We start from the raw sequence: 22,080 nt of genomic DNA, 5'->3' as shown, positions 1-22,080 counted from the left end.
AATGATGATGATGATGATGAAGAAGCTAAGAGAAAGGGGAGACCCTTCTGTGTTTGTTCTGCTTGCAGCCTTCCCACCTGAAATAAACCTCCAGTGTTTATTCTAAACCTTTTCCCCCTACTGCACAAGCAGCCAAAACACTTCCCCATTCCCAACCATTCTGTAACTGAAAGAAAGAATGTGACAGAGAGGGAAGAGAAAATAGGAATTAACAGAAAAAGGAGGGAAGGAAAAAATAACAGAAAGAAGGAAAGCCGGCAGATTTAGGGAAATGAAAAAGACTGCGAGAGAGCAGGAAAAACAGAGGCGCCTGGAAAAGAATGGGGGTATAAAGGGATGCCCCCCTCCAGATATTTGGGGGAAATATATTCTCTCCCTTCCTTAACCTATAATTGAGTGCTGATTCCCTTCGTGAACAAATCATAGCTATGAAGCTGAGCCCGCCCGCCCCCATTATATATTTTGTGACTAGAATTTGCCCTCTGTTACAAAATGGCCATTTCCCCGTAAATATATATTGAATATTCTGTTTATAAGGGTCGATGGAGGAACTTCAAAAAATGGCTGTACAAAAATTGCAGAGTTGTGGCCTCTAAGCCATGTATTATTTACAACACTGTCTGGAACAGGGTCTAAAGACACAAACGTATTAATAGCAATGTGCTGTATCTGTCTGCCCTTCAGTTTGTCTGGGATCGTGGTGCATCCTTGCCAGAGTAGTTTAGTCCATTAAGTCCTACAGTCTTGTTGGGCTTAGTGGAAGGAGGTGTCATCTCAGGCTGAGAATCTCTCCCAGATGCTGCCTTGATTGCACCGAACTTCCATGATATGAGTCAATTGCAAGGATTAGTTCTGCAGCATAGGTGAAAGCCAAAACAAACCTTGAAAAAGAAGAGGGAAGATCAAGGAATCCTGGAAACCATACTATGATGCAGGAGCAAATATTATAATTGAGGAAAGCACCCAGCAAACTCCCATTTGGAAGGGCAGAAGGTAAAAATAATAATACTTTTTTGGGGTTTTTTTACAAAAAGTTTCATGTGAAACCCAAATGCTAACTCCCTGCTTTCTGATTTGTAATTGGCCCTAATGAATATATAATAGGCTGTTTGAATTACCGTATCTTTCTGTGTGTAAGACGCACCTTACTTTTGGGGACCCCAAATTTAGAAAATGGACATATGCACTATCCGTGTATATGATGCCCCCAGATTTTCAACCTTATTTTAAAGTAAAAGAAACCTAGTCTTATACACGGAAAAGTACAGTATATACGAAGATGCTGGCAAGTTCTTGCACTTCCCAGCAATGTTTTATGTGACCCCAGTGCCAGGCTTGCAAGATAAGCCTTGGCAGTAAAGTGTACAAGAGTATTAAGAGTTATGTAAGTTACCGGTGGAAATCAATGAGAAAGGATTAAGTGTGTCAACTATGGCCTCTAGTGTTCAATGGAAGGAAAGGCATACATGGTCACACAGCGCAGTAAATGAATTGCAGCCGTTCCAAAGCATCCAACTCATCTCCATTGATAAATCAGGGGAAACAACAGCATGCAACTGACATATGAACGGCCCTCCTGGATCAGACGCTGTGGGTTAAACCACAGAGCCTAGGACTTGCCAATCAGAAGGTCGGCGGTTCGAATCTCCGCGACGGGGTGAGCTCCCGTTGCTCGGTCCCTGCTCCTGCCAACCTAGCACTTCGAAAGCACGTCGAAGTCCAAGTAGATAAACAGGTACCGCTCCGGCAGAAAGGTAAATGGCGAGCGCTGCTCTGGTTCGCCAGAAGCAGCTTAGTCATGCTGGCCACATGACCCGGAAGCTGTAAGCCGGCTCCCTCGGCCAATAAAGCGAGATGAGTGCTACAACCCCAGAGTCAGTCATGACTGGACCTAATGGTCGGGGGTCCCTTTACCTTTTTACTTACATATAAGCTTCCATTGTGAGCTTATATGTAAGTAGTTGTGAGCTCCCGTTGCTCTGTCCCAGCTCCTGCCAACCTAGCAGTCTGAAAGCACGCCAGTGCAAGTAGATAAATAGGTACCATTGACAAGGTTAAAGTTCATAAAATGTTCAAAAACCATATTGTTAGAAGAGCAATCTTTATGGTCTGGACAAAATATAAAGACTTATTGGAGAGCAAAACACCAAGGTGGCTTTCACCGGTAGAGGCCAAGGCACGTAAGAGACTTAACATGGAGGCCTACTGGCCAAAATATTGGGAATTAATTGAAAAAGATGGTGACAATTGGAAGCTGCAGAGTTTTGAAAATGTAAAAAGCAAGGTGCGAGACTGGTTGCATTATGCCCAAATTCGGGAAATTTTCAAAACAGACAAAAAGGTTGGGTTCCAGGTGGAAAAATCGAAATTAGAGACAGAATTGTTAGAACCTAAAGACAAATTACTTTCAAGAATGTATAACTTGCTGCTTAAATGGAATACACAGGATGAGACAGTCAAATCTGCCATGATAAAGTGGGCACAGGATATTGGACATAACATAATGTTTGAGGACTGGGAAAAGTTATGGACCACCGGATTGAAATTTACGGCATGTAGTGCCCTGAAAGAAAATATTATGAAAATGATATACCGGTGGTACATGACCCCAGTCAAGCTTGCTAAGATATATCACCTGTCTGATAATAAATGTTGGAAGTGTAAAGAGGCGGAAGGGACGTTCTTTCATCTCTGGTGGACATGTCCGAAAGTGAAGGCCTTTTGGGAAATGATCTATAATGAGTTAAAAAAGGTATTTAGATATACCTTGCCTAAGAAACCGGAGGCCTTCCTTCTGGGCATTGTAGACCAGAATGTGGTAAAGAAGGATAGAATTTTCTTTATGTATGCTACAACAGCAGCAAGAATTCTCATCGCAAAGTGTTGGAAGACACAAGATTTACCCACACTGGAGGAATGGCAGACGCAGTTGATGGACTATATGGAACTGGCGGAAATGACTGGCAGAATCCGAGACTTGGGAGAAGAAAAAACGGAAGAGGACTGGAAAAAATTTAAGGATTATTTGCAAAAATACTATAAGCTTTATGAATGTTAAGATAATGCACTTTTTAGGAAACACTAGCCCCAGCAATGGTAATTAGGTGAAATGAAAACCAAGGTACAAGAAAAGAGAGGTGAAATCAAGGAAAATTTTTATTGTATGATGTTTTAACCACAACATATAAGATTATGGTTACAATAACTTTGACTTTGGCAACATGAAATTGAAAGATACAATAAGTAATGAATTGAAAGATACAATAATGAATTGAAAGATACAATAAGTAATGAAATAAGATAACAAATAGTTGAGGATTTTATATTATGTATATTGGGTTACAAATATATTGAAATGGGTAATATGACAAAATGACAGATATAATAAGTGATGAAACAAGATAACAAATTGCTGAAGTTGGTATTACAAATAATGCAGATTCGGGAAGATGTGGGGAAGTCCAAAAGATTCTGTAAAAGAAATATGTCTTATGAAATTTTTGTATTTTATTTTTTTTCTGTTCTTTTTTATTCTGTGAAATTAATAAAAATATTTAAAAAAAAAAAATAGATAAATAGGTACCACTCCAGCGGGAAGGTAAACGGCGTTTCCATGCGCTGCTCTGGTTCACCAGAAGCGGCTTAGTCATGCTGGCCACATGACCCGGAAGCTGTAAGCCGGCTCCCTCATAAAGCAAGATGAGCACCGCAACCCCAGAGTCGGCCACGACTGGACCAGGGGTCCCTTTACCTGGATCAGACCAATGCTCCAGCATCTACGTCGTGCTGTGGCCAACCAGATGCCTTCTGGCAAGTCCGGAATAAGGGCATGAAGTCAAGAGCCCTCTTCTGCTGTGGATCAGGAGATTCTGTATGACTAATAGCCTCTCCTCCGTAATAAGTTCATCAAAACCACTTGTACAGCCAATTTAGCTAGTGAACATCAACACTTGTTGTGGCAGAAGATGCCACAAAACATGCTATGCAAAAAAGAGTCCTTACTTTTGCCTCTTCTTTATCAATTTCATTCATACGAAAGAGGCTCATGTCCTTTATTTGTGTATTTATTTATTTGTCATTTCAGAAAATTTGTAGACCCCCAAACTCACCAAAATAACCAATCTCCTCACTGCCAAATTCAAAAGCCTCTGCTCCTCCCTCCTTCTTCTTGTGGCCCTTAATACCTGTTATCACTTTCTTGTTTAGCCTTTAGCCTTTAAGTCTCACTTAATGCTGTTTTCACTTGGCTCTCCTCCTACATCACAACTTAATCTTTCAGCGTTTCCATAGTGGGAATGCTGTTTTCTTTTAATCGGATGTTGTACTGAAAACCAAGTCCCGTTTGTAAGCACCAGCCACAGGGACCTGCTTCTCCTGAATCCAGCAACCTTGTAGAACCACCTTTCCAAATAGTCAGAAGAAGAAGAAGAAGAAGAAGAAGAAGAAGAAGAAGAAGAAGAAGAGGAGGAGGAGGAGGAGGAGGAGGAGGAGGAGGAGGAGGAGGAGGAGGAGGAGGAGGAGGAGGAGGGGTTTGGATTTGATATCCCGCCTTTCACTCCCTCAAAGCGGCTAACATTCTCCTTTCCCTTCTTCCCCCACAACAAACACTCTGTGAGGTGAGTGGGGCTGAGAGACTTCAGAGAAGTGTGACTGGCCCAAGGCCACCCAGCAGCTGCATGTGGAGGAGCAGGGAAGCAAACCCGGTTCTCCAGATTACGAAACTACCGCTCTTAACCACTACACCACACTGGCTCTCAACCATTCTAGTCAGCCATTCTTCGCACATCAGTGCAAGTTGTAATTAATTGCATTAAAACAGAAATACTAGTTACGAACAACAGTGGACCTGAGAACATTCACACACAAAAATCAGATTATTTTCTTATCTTGCTATATAATAAAATTGTGAGGCATGACCACTCTGTTTTCATCGGCTAGTTGCCAAGGTTCAAAAGGTTTCAAAAGGCAGGCACAGGGTGAGGTTGCTCCCAGAAACTAGTATGATGATGGTGGGGGAGCAAGAGAGAGAAGGGAGGAAGGAAGGGAGTTCCTGAGTCTGGGAGCCGCCACCAGGAAGGCCCTGTCCCATGTCCCCACCAAACAGGCCTAAGAAGGACCTTCCCTGAAGATCTCAAAACCTGTGCAGGTTTGTATGAAGGAATACGATCTTTCACATAGCCATCGGAGACACAAACAAAGCAAATGTTGATTGGCAGGTTCTTTTGTACATGCAGTACTCATTGGGACAATACAGGAGTTGAACTGGGAACATTCAGATCTGTGTACAGCTGCTTTGTGTTGTGAGCTGTTGAACTGCAAGCCATGGCATCTGCCTAGTTCCCTTCAGCCATGGACTACCGTGTTTTTCGCTCCATAACACGCACTCCCCCCCCCCAAAGGTAAAGGGAAATGTGTGTGCGCCTTATGGAGCAAATGCAGGCGGGAGGAGCCGCTCTTGCTGGCTTTGTGGCGAGGTGGGAGACGGGAAGCAACCTCCCTGCCTCCGGCTCGCTGGGAAGCCGGCAAGAGCTGCGCAGTGTGTCTGCTTTCTTTACAATGAGCCGGAAGGAGGGACAAAGAGGGCATCCCCTTCCGTCCCTCCCCCAGCACCTCACCGGTAAATTCAAGCAAAGCGGCTTACAAGGCTCCTGCGTCTCCTCCTCTTTTTGCTCCGGTTCCAGCGAGGCAAGGCAGCTGCACAAATGTGAGCTCCCCCCCCCTCTCTTCCTTCCCTCCCTCCCTCTTCCAACTTCAAAAAATATTGGGGGGGGGCAGGTAAGCCCCATCTCACAGACCGCAATGGATCTCAAGACAAAGTGCATGCACACTGGTATATGAATGGCAATGCCCATCAGCATGGCGTGGGGGGAATGACTCCCTCAAATATTTAATGGGTGAGTGAAGGCACCTATGCCTATAGGAGTTGGCTGCTTTGCCTAGGACAAATGTGAACTCTCCATCTCTCTTCCGGTTGTTTATTAAATAGTTTAGTGCAACATTTGATTCAGAATATTTTTTTTCTTGTTTTCCTCCTCTAAAAACTACGTGCATCTTTTGGTCGGGTGCGCCTTATAGAGCGAAAAATACGGTAACCTCACCCACGGTCTGGTCAGAGGATTTTCTGCTTTATCTAAGCCTTGCTTGAGTGGCAAGGTCTTCGTGAGCTCTGCTGCATTCCTATATTCTTTGGTTGTCCTTCAGTCCTGCTCTCCAACTTGCTCCTGGGATAAGGTTACCATATTTTTTTCAATGAATCGGGGGACACTTTTCAACTTCAGCCGAATTCAGTGGATTTTGTCAGGGGACTGATCTGTGAATCCGGGGACTGCCCCCGGAAAAGGGGAAGTCTGGTAACCTTATCCTGGGGATTCTTCTGTCCCAATTGCTAGCTTTGTCCCATGGTTCCTGACTGGTGGCTCCCCTCAGACAGCTTCCCGTGGCCCAGCTCAGACTTCCTTACCTTGTAACTTGAAAGGGTGAATGTCGTTCCTACGTAGGGATGCCATCCAGACCATGGGTAAGCAAAGTAAGGCCCGGGGGCCAGATCCAGCCCAATTGCTTTCTAAATCCAGCCCACAGATGGTCTGGGAATCAGCGTGTTTTTACATTAGTAGAATGTGTCCTTTTATTTAAAATGCATCTCTGGGTTATTTGTGGGGCATAGGAATTCATTCAATTTTTTTTTCTTTTTCCAAAATATAGTCCGGCCCCCACAAGGTCTGAGGGACAGTGGACCCTGCTGAAAAAGTTTGCTGACCCCTGATGCAGACCACATATTTAAAGCAAATTCAACACACATTTAAATGGGCTTCCCCCAAAAAATCCTGGGAAATGTGCTCTGTCCCTCACAAAACAATTCCCAGGATTCTTTCATGTGTAATATGGGTGTGACCTTCGATAAAGCTACTATCCTGGTAACTTATGATTCAGGCCTTACTGATCAACTCTGGCAGAATCATAACAAACCATCCTCCTCCGAGAATTTGGGGAACAAATATCACAACTGGAGAGAGACCAGTAGGAATGTAATGTAAAAGTGTTGTGTAAAATGTATAAGATATTATTGGAATAGGAGACAAAGGATGTGCAAGTAAAATCCTCAATGACACACTGGGCAATAGATATCAGTCATAATACAGTGGTACCTCTGGTTAAGTACTTAATTCGTTCTGGAGGTCCGTACTTAACCTGAAACTGTTCTTAACCTGAAGCACCACTTTAGCTAATGGGGCCTCCTGCTGCTGCTGCGCCGCCGGAGCACGATTTCTGTTCTCATCCTGAAGCAAAGTTCTTAACCTGAAGCACTATTTCTGGGTTAGCGGAGTCTGTAACCTGAAGCGTATGTAACCTGAAGCGTATGTAACCCGAGGTACCACTGTATAGATATGGCAGCAGGGGAACGATTGTAGAATATGGATATAAAATTTACGGCATGCTATGGTCTAACAGAAAATGATATGAAAATGATATATCAATGGTACCCAACACCGAGTAAAGTGGCAAAAATATATAAATCTGAATCAACTAAGTGTGGGAAAGAAGGTTCTATCTATCATATGTGGTGGTCTTGTAATAAGGTTAAAGCTTCCTGGGAAATGATATATAATGAATTGAAAAATAATGTTTGTAAAAAACAAACAAACCCAGAAGCTTTTCTTTTGGGAATTATAGAGACAGAACTACCTAAATTGTATAGAGATTTATTCGTGTATGCGACTACAGCGGCAAAAATGTTACTTGCCCCAAAATGGAAAGAAGCAGAAGTCCCAGCAAGGGAAGAACGGATACAAAAACTTACGGAATATGCAGAAATTGTGAAACTTACTGGAAGAATAAGAAATCAAGATAACAAACTTTTTATAAAAGAATGGAAATGCTTTATTGAGTAAATAAGAATATTGGCAGGATTATTGTAATAACCTGCAGTTTCATAAGAGTATATATTTAAAGGAGATGGATAAATGAACAAATTGAGTTAATTTGGATATGCAGAAGATATTTAAAATAAATTTAAGGAACCGCAGAAAGAGGGGGGAAGGAAGTCAAGTTTGGAAATGCTAAAATGACTGTAAAATTATTAAAACGTATAAACCTGAAAATCATAAATAAAAATTTAAAACAAAAGCAAACCATCCTCTCTTTGTTCCCCTGCCAGTTCTTATGACCCCCAAATAAAGTTAGCCCTCACTTCATAAGCTTTTCCTAGCATTAGACTGTCAAAATAATTTAATTTCTTCAATAAGCTCTCTCTCTCTCTGGAAAACACTGAGCCTGAAAGCTCAGCATGGATAAGTTATTTTTAAAATAGAAGATGACGGTGTGCGTGGTTCAGGTTTTTTTAAAGGGTCTTGTAAAAATGAAACCAGATATTTCCTGAATTGATGAGCGTTTCCACTGAACCAAGGCATCCTGGGTTCTTGGGTGATTTATTCTGCTCCATGAAACCCATTTTTAAACACACTTTTCATTAATGTAAATTGAGAGCATGTTATGAAAACCTGAGAGTGTATTAAGAAAATAGGAAGCTGCCATATGAGTCACATCACTGGTCCCTCTTTCTGAGTATTGTCTACTGGCTGGCACAAAAAAACAGATTAATCCTGAACAACAAAATAACACAACAAGAGATTGAACAAGCCATTCAGAACATGCAACTGGGCAAATCTCCAGGGCCAGACGGCTTGACTTCCAAGTATTATAAGACATTAAAAGACTATTTGATTCAACCAATGATGGAGGTCTGTAACGAAATTATGGAGGGGAAGAGGGCGCCGGAATCGTGGAAGGAAGCCTTTATCACGTTGATACCAAAACTGGAAACTGAAAAGACACAACTCAAGAACTATCGTCCCATTTCCCTTTTAAATGTGGATTACAAAATATTTGCAGATGTTTTGGCAAGTAGATTTTAAAGAGTTTTAAACGAGGTAATTCACAAAGACCAAGCAGGCTTTCTCCCAGGTAGACACATGTTTGCCAATACAAGGAACATTATTGACATTCTGGAACTTTTGCAAACAGATATAAACACAAAAGCAGTCCTAATTTTTATAGATGCGGAGAAGGCCTTTGATAATATTTCTTGGAAATTTATGAAGGGAAATCTAAAAGAAATGGGAGTGGGACGGGGGTTTGAGAATGGGATTGATGCAATATATTCAGAACAAAAGGCCAAATTGATAGTTAACAATGTGGTTACAGAAGAGTTCAAAATTGAAAAAGGAACACGACAAGGCTGCCCGATCTCCCCTCTGTTATTTATCTCGGTTCTGGAGGTGCTCTTGAACATGATCAGAGGGGACTGGTTGGTGGAAGGGATTCAGGTCGGAGCGAAACAATACAAACTCAAAGCTTTTGCAGATGACCTAGTTTTGACCCTGCAGGAGCCAGAATCTAGTACGAAAAGAGTATTACAATTGATTCAGGTCTTTGGTCGGGTGGCAGGATTTAAATTAAACAAACAGAAAACCAAGGTGCTGGGAAAAAATTTGACAGATACAGAGTCAGAACGGTTTCAGAGAGAAACAGAACTAACTATGGTTAAAAAGGTAAAGTACCTAGGGGTAAACATAACAGCTAAAAATCTGAGTCTATTTAAGGATAACTATGAAAAATGTTGGTCTGAAATTAAGAGAGACTTGGACAGTTGGACAAAACTGAAGCTTTCTTTGTTAGGCCGAATTGCTGCTATTAAGATGAATGTATTGCCAAAAATGTTGTTTTTGTTTCAAACACTACAGATTGTGGACAAGACGGAGTGCTTCCGGAAGTGGCAGAAAGATATATCTAAATTTGTCTGGCAGGGCAAAAAGCCCAGAATTAAGTTTAAGATATTAACAGATGCGAAAGAAAGAGGGGGCTTTGCCCTGCCAGACTTAAAGTTGTACTATGAAGCCGCAGCTTTCTGCTGGCTAAAAGACTGGCTACTTCTCGAAGATACTGATGTATTGGACTTGGAAGGTTTTAACAATGCTTTTGGTTGGCATGCATACTTATGGTATGACAAAGTTAAGATCAATAAGGCCTTTAAGAACCATATTGTCAGGAAGGCAGTGTTCAATGTCTGGACAAAATATAAAGACTTATTGGAAAATAAAACTCCAAGGTGGCTTTCGCCTCTGGAAGCTAAGGCCCGAAAAAGACCCAATATGGAGGCCAAATGGCCAAAATATTGGGAAATATTAGAAAAAGATGGAGACAATTGGAAATTGCAGAGTTTGGAGAAAATGAAGGATAAGGTGCGAGACTGGTTACATTACGCTCAGATTAAAGAAGTTTTTAAAAATGACAAAAAGTTAGGGTTCCAGGTGGAGAAATCGAAGTTAGAAACAGAATTGTTAGAACCAAAGACTAAGGTACTATCTAGAATGTATAACTTGCTGTTAAAATGGAATACACAAGACGAAATGGTTAAATCGGCTATGATAAAGTGGGCGCAGGACATTGGGCATAACATTATGTTTGAGGATTGGGAAAGGTTGTGGACCACTGGGTTGAACTTCACAGCATGTAATGCTCTGAAGGAAAATGTAATGAAAATGATATATAGATGGTACATGACCCCAGTTAAACTTGCCAAAATATACCATTCGTCTGATAATAAATGTTGGAAATGTAAAGAAAATGAAGGAACATTCTTTCACCTCTGGTGGACATGCCCTAGGGTGAAGGCCTTCTGGGAAATGATATATAATGAGCTGAAAAAGGTATTTAAGTATACCTTCACTAAGAAACCAGAGGCCTTCCTTCTGGGTATTGTCAGCCAGAAGGTGTTAAAGAAGGACCGAACATTCTTTATGTATGCAACAACGGCAGCAAGGATACCCATCGCAAAAAACTGGAAAACTCAAGATCTACCCACACTGGAAGAGTGGCAGATGCAGCTGATGGACAATATGCAACTGGCCGAGATGACTGGCAGAATCCGAGACCTGGGAGAAGAGAAAATGGAGGAAGACTGGAAGAAATTTAAGATGTATCTACAAAAACATTGTAATTTGGTTGAATGTTAAGAAGGATGCTAGATTATAAAAAATTGGCCACCACTAAATTAGATTTAAATTTGATGATAAGTGAGACTAAAGAAAATATAAATTTTTTTTGGAAGAATTGCTAGATTATATTTGAATGAGTGGATATGAGATTGTAAACAAGTTGATAATTTGTTTGGAAAAAAAACTTTTAATGATGTAAATGGGAGCGGGAGACGTGAGGGAGTCCAAAGAAGTGATGAAACTATGTTTGTGACAGAAGTAAGATTGTTTATTATTTGTGCATTTATATTTAAAAACTTTAATAAATATTTATATATATATATATATAAAAAGATAAGTTATTTTTAAAATAGAAGATGACGGTGTGCGTGGTTCAGGTTTTTTTAAAGGGTCTTGTAAAAATGAAACCAGATATTTCCTGAATTGATGAGCGTTTCCACTGAACCAAGGCATCCTGGGTTCTTGGGTGATTTATTCTGCTCCATGAAACCCATTTTTAAACACACTTTTCATTAATGTAAATTGAGAGCATGTTATGAAAACCTGAGAGTGTATTAAGAAAATAGGAAGCTGCCATATGAGTCACATCACTGGTCCCTCTTTCTGAGTATTGTCTACTGGCTGGCAGCAGTTCTTCGGGACCTTAAAAGGGATGTTCTCTAATCCTGGTACCTAAAAAGCTTTTAAAAGAGACATGCCAGGGAACATCTACAACATAGCTGTCAACCGTCCCTTATTTGGCGGGAAACTCCCTTATCCCAGTGCCGTGTCCTGCTGCTGTCCCTTTTTGATGATGTCCCTTAAATTTCCCAGGTTTCAAAGTAAGCAGCTCCTCTCCCTCCCTCCCTGCCGGCCAGGGAGGAGGGAGGCTCCAACTGTGTTGCTTGGCTGCATTGCTCACCCAATAAGGAGTCTAAGAACGACTGGGGGGTGGAGCTTGCATGCCTTGTGCCGATCAAATCAGCCACGTTGCCTGGGGACTCGCCTTTGCTCAGCGCTTCCCAGCAGAGAGGTGATGGTGGTTTTCCTTGCTGCATCCCCTTTGCTGGGTTGCTGCGCTGTGGGAACCACCGCTTGAGGCTTTGTTTGGCTGCTGGCTGGGCTTTCTGCCTTTGGCTTGGAGGGGCTCAAGGTGAACCTACCTGTGCTTGGAAAATCCCTTATTTTGGCTGCTGATCCCTTATTTTCAAATCTGTAAGTTGACAGCTATGATCTACACAAAATCACAGAATTGTAGTTTGTCATCTAGTCCGACCTCCTGCAATGCAGGAATCTCAACTAAAGCATCCATGGCAGATGACTATCCAACCACTTCTTGTAAACCTGCAATGAAGGAGATTCCACTGTCTTCCTTGGGAGTCCATTCCACTGTCAAACAGCTCTTTTTCTTTCTTTTTTTGAATTTGCATTTTATTTATTTGTTAACATTCTTATATTACATCGGTAAACATTCTCATATTACATTACAGGCCTTACTATAATATAATTTCCAGCATGTATACAAAAATTATATACAAATTTTATATACCTAGAAAGAAAATGGGACACGGGTGGTGCTGTGGGTTAAACTACAGAGCCTAGGGCTTGCGGTGATTCAAAGGTCGGCGGTTTGAATCCCCGCAACGGGGTGAGCTCCCGTTGCTCGGTCCCAGCTCCTGCCAACCTAGCAGTACGAAAGCATGTCAAAGTGCAAGTAGATAAATAGGTACTGCTCCGGCGGGAAGGTAAATGGTATTTCTGTGCGCTGCTTTGGTTCGCCAGAAGCGGCTTAGTCATGCTGGCCACATGACCCGGAAGCTGTACACTGTACAAAGCGAGATGAGCGCCACAACCTCAGAGTCGGTCACAACTGGACCTAATGGTCATGGGTCCCTTTACCTTTAGAAAGAAAATGAAACAAAAAAGAAAGAACAAAGAAAAGAAAAGAAAACATTTCCCCAAAAAATCATATACATACCAACACACTAGGCTTCCTGTCTTTCCCGTCGTATATTCCTTTTTTACAAATGAATGTACTCTTATTATTGTGTATTTCTTTACATATTATCTAATACATTCCTATATCAATATGTGTTCTTAGTCTTATTTCTCAACTCAGTCTCATTCCAACATCAATCAAATGCTAGCATAGATAGCGAAACTTTACTGTATTTTTGAACATATGTTTTATATCTATCCCACTTTTTCATAAATTTTTGTTTTGAATTGCCTCTCAGGGTATTTGTTAACTGTGCCATTTCGGCAAATTCTTGTAGCTTGTACTGCTAGTCCGTTATTGTCGGGGCTTCTTGTTCCTTCCACCCCTTTGCCACCAAAGTCCGAGTTGCGGCCGTTGCATATAAGAATACCTCCCTAAAGGCCTTCGGGATGTCCCTGCCAACAATGCTTAACAGAAATGCCTCTGGTCTTTTTTAAAAAAGTTATTCCAAACATTTTTTTCAACTCCTCGTAAATTAAGCCCCAGAACACTTTGATCTTCCTACATGTCTACCACATATGATACATGTCGCCATTATTCCCACCACACTGTCAAACAGCTCTTATCGTCAGAAAGATCTTCCAGATTAACGTTTCACAGCAAACAAAACTGATCTGTAGGAAACACAACTTGAAAATAGACAACGCAGGTATTTTTGTAAACTGAGAAATCTTTAATAATAATATTTTTTTTATTTTGTTTTTTAAAAAGGAAGATCTTCCAGATGTTTAGTTGGAATCTCCTTTCTTGAATCCGTGGCATGTGCTGTATGTACTGAGCTCTCTCCCTAGGGAGGGGTGCTAAGTTCTTCCTTAAAAGCTGAGCAGGAACAATAATAAATAGTGGATCTTCTCTTGGATGAGGAAGGAGTGGAGAAACTGGACATTCTTTCTCTCAGTCTTGCCTGTTTGATAAATGGATTTATACCGTATTTAATGCTGTTTTTTGTAGCATCAATTAAGTGTTTTAAATTGGTTGTTAGCCACCCTGAGTCCAGTTTCCTGAACGAGGAAGGGTGGGGTATAAAAAATTATTTATTTATGTATGTATTTATTTGTTTTTATTATTATTATTATTATTATTATTATTATTATTATTATTATTATTTGGTTGGGACCTCACTCGTTTTCCACTTTTGAGCTAACAAAACACAGACTGCAGTGGTGCCATAAAGGTCCAGTCGTGGCCAACTCTGGGGTTGCAGCGCTCATCTCACTTTATTGGCAGAGGGAGCCGGCGTACAGCTTCCGGGTGATGTGGCCAGCATGACTAAGCCGCTTCTGGAGAACCAGAGCAGCGCACGGAAATGCCATTTACCTCCCTGCCATAGTGGTACCTATTTATCTACTTGCACTTTGATGTGCTTTCGAACTGCTAGGTTGGCAGGAGCAGGGACCGAGCAACGGGAGCTCACCCTGTTGCAGGGATTCGAACCGCCAACCTTCTGATCGGCAAGCCCTAGGCTCTGTGGTTTAACACACAGCGCCACCCGCATCCCCTATAAATGTATATACATGTATATTTATCACTCAATTTCCCACAAGTGATGCTTTGAATGTGTGAAGGTCACCATACATCTAACTGCCACAGATCTGTTATTTCATATTGAGGTTCAAAACACGACTTTTTCCCCCCATGGAGTCGGCTCCGCTGCAAATCATCAACAGCAATGCAATCCAGCAGAGAGAAATGAAACCATGTGCACACACCTATGTGACCCAGTTACAAGTGTGGGCAAACCATTGCACATATTCTTGTGCGAGGGCAGGACCAGCTGTGGAGAAACCTCGTAAGACTACATGCTAGCATGAGCCAGTTCTCAGATACAAGATGTATGGAATTGAGTAGAAGAGTGTGTAGTTTTGGGGGTGAGTTCTGGAGAAGGAAACAGAGTGTTTTGATTAGACCAGGGGTCAGGAAGGTTTATCTTGCCTGGGCTGGAGATCCCTCTGTGGGCTGGTTAATAATAATAATAATAATAATAATAATAATAATAATAATAATAATAATAATTTATCATTCATACCCCGCCCATCTGGCTGGGATTCCCCAGCCACTCTGGGCGGCTTCCAACAAAACACTAAAATACAGTAACCTATTAAATATTAAAAGCTTCCCTAAACTGGGCTGCCTTCAGATGTCTTCTAAAAGTTTGGTAGTTATTTTTCTCTTTGACATCTGGTGGGAGGGCGTTCCACAGGGCGGGTGCCACTACCGAGAAGGCCCTCTGCCTGGTTCCCTGTAACTTGGCTTCTCGCAGCAAGGGAACCGCCAGAAGGCCCTCAGAGCCAGTGGCGTAGCGTGGGTTGTCAGCACCAGGGGCAAGGCAAGTAATTTGCACCTCCTAACCCGTGGATTTGCGCCCCCTAACCCTACCCCCCAGATGCTGTGCCCGGTGCGGCTGGCCCCCCCTGCACCCCCCACGCTACGCCACTGCTCAGAGCTGGACCTCAGAGTCCAGGCAGAACGATGGAGGTGGAGACGCTCCTTCAGGTATACTGGCCCGAGACTGCTTAGGGCTTTAAAGGTCAGCACCAACACTTTGAATTGTGCTCGGAAACGTACTGGGAGCCAGTGTAGGTCTTTCAAGACCAGTCTTATATGGTTTCAGCGGCCACTCCCAGTCACCAGTCTAGCTGCCGCATTCTGGATTAGTTGTAGTTTCCAGGTCACCTTCAAAGGTAGCCCCACGTAGAGCGCATTGCAGTAGTCCAAGCGGGAGATAAGCAGAGCATGCACCACTCTGGCCAGACAGTCCGCGGGCAGGTAGGGTCTCAGCCTGCGTACCAGGTGGAGCTGATAAACAGATTGCACGCACGCATGAGCACGTCCGCCCACGATTTTTGGCGTCTGCGCAGACATGATTTTTGGCGCCGCAGAAGTGAGTCCCCACGCCATGCTGCACCGGTTTAGTGCAGCACGCGAGTGGGCGGCTTGGTTTGGGGGTGGCTTGTGGGCCAGTCAAACAACCTCCACTTCCAGCCCACGGGCCTTAGGTTGCTGACTCCAGGGTTAGACAGTATTTCAAGAGGTATGAACTCAGGAAAAGTTAGAGGAGCTTGCTTCTGTAGCCCCAGTCCAAGGTTACACTTTAGGTCAGGCCCAGATTCAGTGCAGATTTGTGGAGGCCCTAGCTAGCTTAAAAACTGAGGCTCTCAAGCAGCGTAAAAGGTAAAGATTGTACCTCACCTAGGTGCGGGGGAACAAAAATCAAATCATGAATATTTACAACAGGAGTGGGCAACCTGTGGCCCCACAAACATTGGACAGCAGTCACTGGCACCAACTAGTGGGTGGGCACCTACAATTTTTTTTGGAGGTGCTCAGCACCCACACTGCAGGACTCCAACACAACCTCCAAGGTGACGTCCAAGGTCCTGAGAAGTCTCCGATGGAACTTCTGGTAGATAACAGAGATTTCATGAGGCCTTGGACATGGCCTCTGAGGTCCTGCCAGGCCTACGACACAAAATCCGATAGAAACCGGAAGTTGCATTGGCAGTGTCGCAAGGCAGGTCCGTCAGGCAATGGTGGTTTGCCTCAGCTGAGTTTGGGCACAGAGGGTACTGTACTTTTCTGTGTGTAAGACTAGTTTCCCCCCTTAAAAATCATGCAAAAATGTGGGGGCCGTCTTATACATAGGGTGGACGTTTGATTGGTTGCTGCCGCATCTGTCAGTGGCTATTGTGTGTGTTATTGGTTGCTGCGGCAATTGGGTGGTCGATTGGCAGCTTCTGTTGGCGAGGGGACAGATGGGAGGCGGATTTTGCAACACATGTGGGTGAGCGATTTTCGGCATTTCGCCCTAAAAAAAAAGCTCAGCAAGCCTCGGTAATCCCCGAGCCCCCAAAAAAGCTCTGAACAACCCTACCTCCAAAAAGCTCAATAATTGTTTGCCATTTCCCCCCATTTTCTGAAATAATAATAATAATAATAATAATAATAATAATAATAATAATAATATATTATTTATACCCTGCCCATTTGGCCGGGCCTCCCCAGCCACTCTGGGCGGCTTCCAACAAAATATTAAAATACAGTAATGCATCAAACATTAAAAGCTTCCCTAAACAGGGCTGCCTTCAGATGTCTTCTAAAAGTCTGGTAGTTGCTTATTTCCTTGACATCTGATGGGAGGGTGTTCCACAGGGTGGGCGCCACAGAGAAGGCCCTCTGCCTGGTTCCCTGTAGCTTGGCTTCTCGCAGCGAGGGAACCGCTAGAAGGCCCTCGGTGCTGGACCTCAGTGTCCAGTTAGAATGATGGGGATGGAGATACTCCTTCAGTCCCCAAAAATACACAGAAAAGTACAGTTAATTTTCCTTCCTTTTTTCCTTCTCCATTTGGGGACTGAGACGCAGACTTGCTTTGCCTGTTGATAAATCTGGTCCTGCCTCTGGCTGCTACTTGCGCTCCGAGGCAAGGCAGCAACGGCGCCCAACATGCTCAAGAATGTCAAAGTCTGCAGCGATTCTCAGTTTTAACTTCCAGGGAACGAGCCACACTTTGGAAATGGACTATAACGGTTTGGTATGTGGGCTGGGAGATGCTGCTGCCGCTAGAGAAAAGAGGAGCTGCTTAGGCACTTTGAAAATAAGCAGCAAGGCTTAAGCTGAGTATTAGTGGACTGCGGCCAAAGGAGTTGAAGAATGTTAAGTCATTAGCTGTAGGTTACTTAAGGCAGAGCACGGGCAGGAAAAAAACAGGAGTCATGTTGTGCAACTGGTGGGTGGTGTTGCTGTTCAGCGGTACTCTGGAACGTGACCAGTTAGATTAGCCAAACTGAATTGTTAAGAGGCTACAAGTCTTTCCCCCAGAGCAACACTGGTTTACCTCAGTAACCTTACATGAAAGCCTCATGGCTTTCAAAATTAACTTTTATATCATTGCAATTTATACATTTTCCAATTCTAATTACACTCATTACAGAATATCTCAAAAATAGATAGATAGATGATGATAGATGATAGATGATAGATTAGATATAGATAGATAGATAGATAGATAGATAGATAGATAGATAGATAGATAGATAGATAGATAGATGATAGATAGATATAGATAGATGATAGATAGATAGATAGATGATAGATAGATAGATAGATAGATAGATAGATAGATAGATAGATAGATGATAGATGATAGATAGATGATAGATAGATAGATAGATAGATAGATAGATAGATAGATAGATAGATAGATAGATAGATAGATGATAGATAGATAGATAGATAGAGATAGAGGATAGATAGAGGATAGATGGATAGATGGATAGATGATAGATAGATAGATAGATAGATAGATGATAGATATAGAAAGAATCATAGAGACATAGAGTTGGAAGAGACCACAAGGGCCATCGAGTCCAACCCCCTGTCAAGCAGGAAACGATAGATAGATGATAGATAGATAGATAGATAGATAGATAGATAGATAGATAGATAGATAGATAGATAGATAATCTCTCATTACAAGTCTTCAGACAACCCTGCTAGGGATGTTAATTGCTTACAATGATCTTTCAGATATCGGATGAATTTACTCCAGTCTTTTTGGAATACTTGATCATGCTGGTTTTGGATTTTTTCCTATCACCTTTGCCAGTTCTGCAAAGTCCACCATCTTCATCTGCCACTCTTCTTTTGTTGGTACTTCTTGCTGTTTCCATTTTGGGGCTAAAAGAATTCTTGCTGCTGTTGTTGCATACATAAATACTCTTTTATCTTCCCTTGGTATCTTTTCACCCACTATCCCCAATAGAAAGGCTTCTGGTTTTTTAACAAGAGTGTTTTCAAACACTTTCTTTAACTCAGTATATACCATTTTGCAGAAAGTTTTTACCTCTTTGCAAGTCCACCACATGTCCTTGCTCAAATCTCATCCGCAACTGTGAAAAGTTGTAGAGGCGTGGGCATCTACAAAGGATGAACTATAATCCCCCAATTCCCAGCTTTCATTTAGGAGAGAGAGAGAGAGAGAGAGAGAGAGAGAGAGAGAGAGAGAGAGGTTTCAAGCAGTTGTAGAACCTGAGAAATGGGACTAAATGTGCATAGGGCAATTATTTTATTTTGGAGGAGGAATCAGCCTGCTTTTGGTGCGCCCTGCTGCCCCTCACCGGAAAAAATTCCCATGGACGACCATGGTTAGGGGTACTGTCCTCTTTTGAATTTGAAAACTCAGCTTATTCTCCTCTCTAAGGAGAATGAACCAGAGCTCATTTTACTGCTCTCTGAAGCACAAGGCCTCCCATTCTGCTAGCGTTTTCCCAATTGAGGATTCGTTTATCTGGGTCAGTTCACTAGTTCTCGCAAGCCCAATTCCCATCACTTTGCCCCATGCAGTCAATTTACTGTAGGGTAGAGTTTTAATTCTAACACTGTTTGCTTTATAATGATATCCCCCCATGTTTTCAGTGGTTCTTATTTTTTTCTGTAAGTCGCCTTGAGTCCCTGCCAGGGAAAAAGGCAATGTATAAATATATACTGTATTTTTCCGTGTATAAGACTATATTTTTACCTAAAATTTTGAAGTTTAGAATAAGGGGTCATCTTATATATGGATAGTGCATAGTGCATTTTCTTAATTTTGGGTTTAAAAAAATTGGGGCCTTCTTATACATGCGGGCGTCTTATACACAGAAAAATACGGTAAGTATAATAATATGGGCAGACCTCCTGAGTTATAGAACTGCTTTGTTACTGTGATATTGGGATGCAACTCCATCTGTCTGTGTCTGGCTAGTTCTCTAGCCAAAGGAGGGAATCTTGCTGCTGCCTTGGGCTGTAGGCTTATCTTTATGTTCAATTGACCCAGGAGCTGTGGCATTGCTTTGCTATAACAACAACAACAATTTATTATTTATATCACACCCATATGGGTGAGTTTCCCCAGCCACTCTGGGCAGCTCCAAGCATCATCATCATCATCCAATCAAACATTAAAAATTTCCTAAACAGGGCTGCCCTCAGATGTCTTCTAAAAGTCAGAGAGTTGTTTATTTCCTTGACATCTGATGGGGGGCATTCCACAGGGCGGGCACCACTACCAAGAAGGCCCTCTGCCTGGTTCCCTGTAGCTTCACTTCTCACAGTGAGGAAACTGCCAGAAGGCCCTTGGAGTTGGACCTCAGTGTCTGAGCTGGACGATGGGGGTGGAGACACTCCTTTAGGTCTACTGGGAACCACTTTGGGATCTTTGTAGCAGCACACCTTGCGTCGTGGATGGAAGAGAGTATAGATCAGATTCAGTTTCTGTTTGACAGAGCAGGGTTCCTGCCATTGCTTCATGTTATTTGTACCCTCCGTGGATGGGTAAATGTAGGGGCGTTGTCAGTGAATGACCTTATGGCTGGTGGTTGGTGAGAGAATTGCTAGGAATGTGGTGGGAATGGCTGCTGTTATGACGTTCCGTCTCTTTCCTCCCTCTGCAGCTATGGTTGTGCTTTAAATGTTGCTGTGTGGTGGGTAGCACAGAATCCAAACAAGTTATTTAACTGGCATAAGAAGGCTGATCGCCGAAGAATTGATGCTTTTGAATTATGGTGCTGGAGGAGACTCTTGAGAGTCCCATGGACTGCAAGAAGATCAAACCTATCCATTCTGAAGGAAATCAGCCCTGAGTGCTCACTGGAAGGACAGAGGCTCCAGTACTTTGGCCACCTCATGAGAAGAGAAGACTCCCTGGGAAAGACCCTGATGTTGGGAAAGATGGAGGTCACAAGGAGAAGGGGACGACAGAGGACGAGATGGTTGGACAGTGCTTTCAAAGCTACCAGCATGAGTTTGACCAAACTGTGGGAGGCAGCGGAAGACAGGAGTGCCTGGCGTGCTCTGGTCCAGGGGGTCACGAAGAGTCAGACACGACTAAACAACTAACAACAACAACAAGTTTGTTATTGGTATGAGTTTTCGTGTGAGCTGCTGCTGCACAAAATCAAAAGTTTTCTGCTTGGCTTCTAAATTCTTTGCTCATGCTCCTTTGTGGAATTGCAGAGTCTTAGCTCAAAATCAATTTCTCTGCGTTTCATAGAAGCGGCATGAGACGATGATATTTGAACACGTATTTGGCCCAGGGGGATCTAAATCGAGAAACCCAGTGACCCCGCAATCCCTCATGGGGCCAAAGAGTGCAAACATGCTGGTAATATTATATTATTTCGGATCATGAAGGGTTGGTTTATTTTTAGCAGCGGCATCTGCCGGAGCTAAGCTCTGGGTAAGCCGGAGCTTTGTTCTTAATTTTGTACACACCAGAACAGTTCCTGTGAGCGCCCCATGACTGGACGCACATTAGTGCATGTTAGGCAGGACTGTAACTCTAGAAGCGGCGACATTGTTTAGAGACATCTACCCCAATGCTATTTCTGCATAACATTTTCCTACTGCAGATACGGTTACACACCATGTGCTTGTTTCAAGTGAGGCAGCTGTTCCTGTAGCTCACGGGGGGTTCTGTCTCTGCAGCCTGAAGGCCTCACTCTTGCAGCAACACACTGGCATTAAAATTAAGGAAAGCCATACTATGAATCAAGAGATTAGCAGAGATTTATATGCCTCGGTGACACAGCAAAAGGCTTCGCCCAGGTGGAAAAGACAGATCACATTTATCAAAAGGGACAAGTTGACCTAGAGGTTAGAAGTCTGTTTAAGCTACAAGTTATTCAGCTGCTTCTGCAGATACATGGAAAGTTCAACTTGCCCATGAAGTTCCAAATTGCAGACAGGAAATGATTAATCCAGCCCCCAAAGGCAGGTATAGCAAATTTATAGTGCCTTTGAAGAGGCCTCTCCCAGAACCGGGGGGGGGGGGGGGGATTGCAAAAGCAGAAAAATGCAGAACGTTACATGATTGCCCTATAAGGGCCTAGCACATGTCAGAATGTGGTTCCTGGATGTCATGACCCCCTCAAATGCAAAGTTCATGCTCTCGTCTTCAGATGGGTTCATCCTTTGTTGCCTGTTCTCCTCTCCTGTGACCAAGAAATGGATGCTCTCACCCAACTATCCTGGATCAAGAGCCAAGATCGAAAGTACTTCTCTATAACAGTGCACAGAAAAATGCTCCTTCAACTTCGCAAGAATGATTCCATCAAAATTATGCACCATGCAAAT

At 42.8% G+C, this 22,080-nt stretch overlaps 1 long non-coding RNA gene across 1 annotated transcript in view; it reads right to left on the bottom strand.

Annotated features, from left to right (window-relative positions):
* Positions 1-22,080, bottom strand: part of LOC309327231 — a 99,487-nt gene that overhangs the window by 18,035 nt on the left and 59,372 nt on the right. The window lies entirely within an intron of this gene.

The sequence above is a fragment of the Podarcis erhardii genome, assembly GCF_964252035.2.
Source record: "Podarcis erhardii genome assembly, chromosome: 13".
Classification (NCBI taxonomy): domain Eukaryota; kingdom Metazoa; phylum Chordata; class Lepidosauria; order Squamata; family Lacertidae; genus Podarcis; species Podarcis erhardii.
Note: the sequence above shows the minus strand (reverse complement) of the source record. Positions and strands in the feature narration are given on the sequence as shown.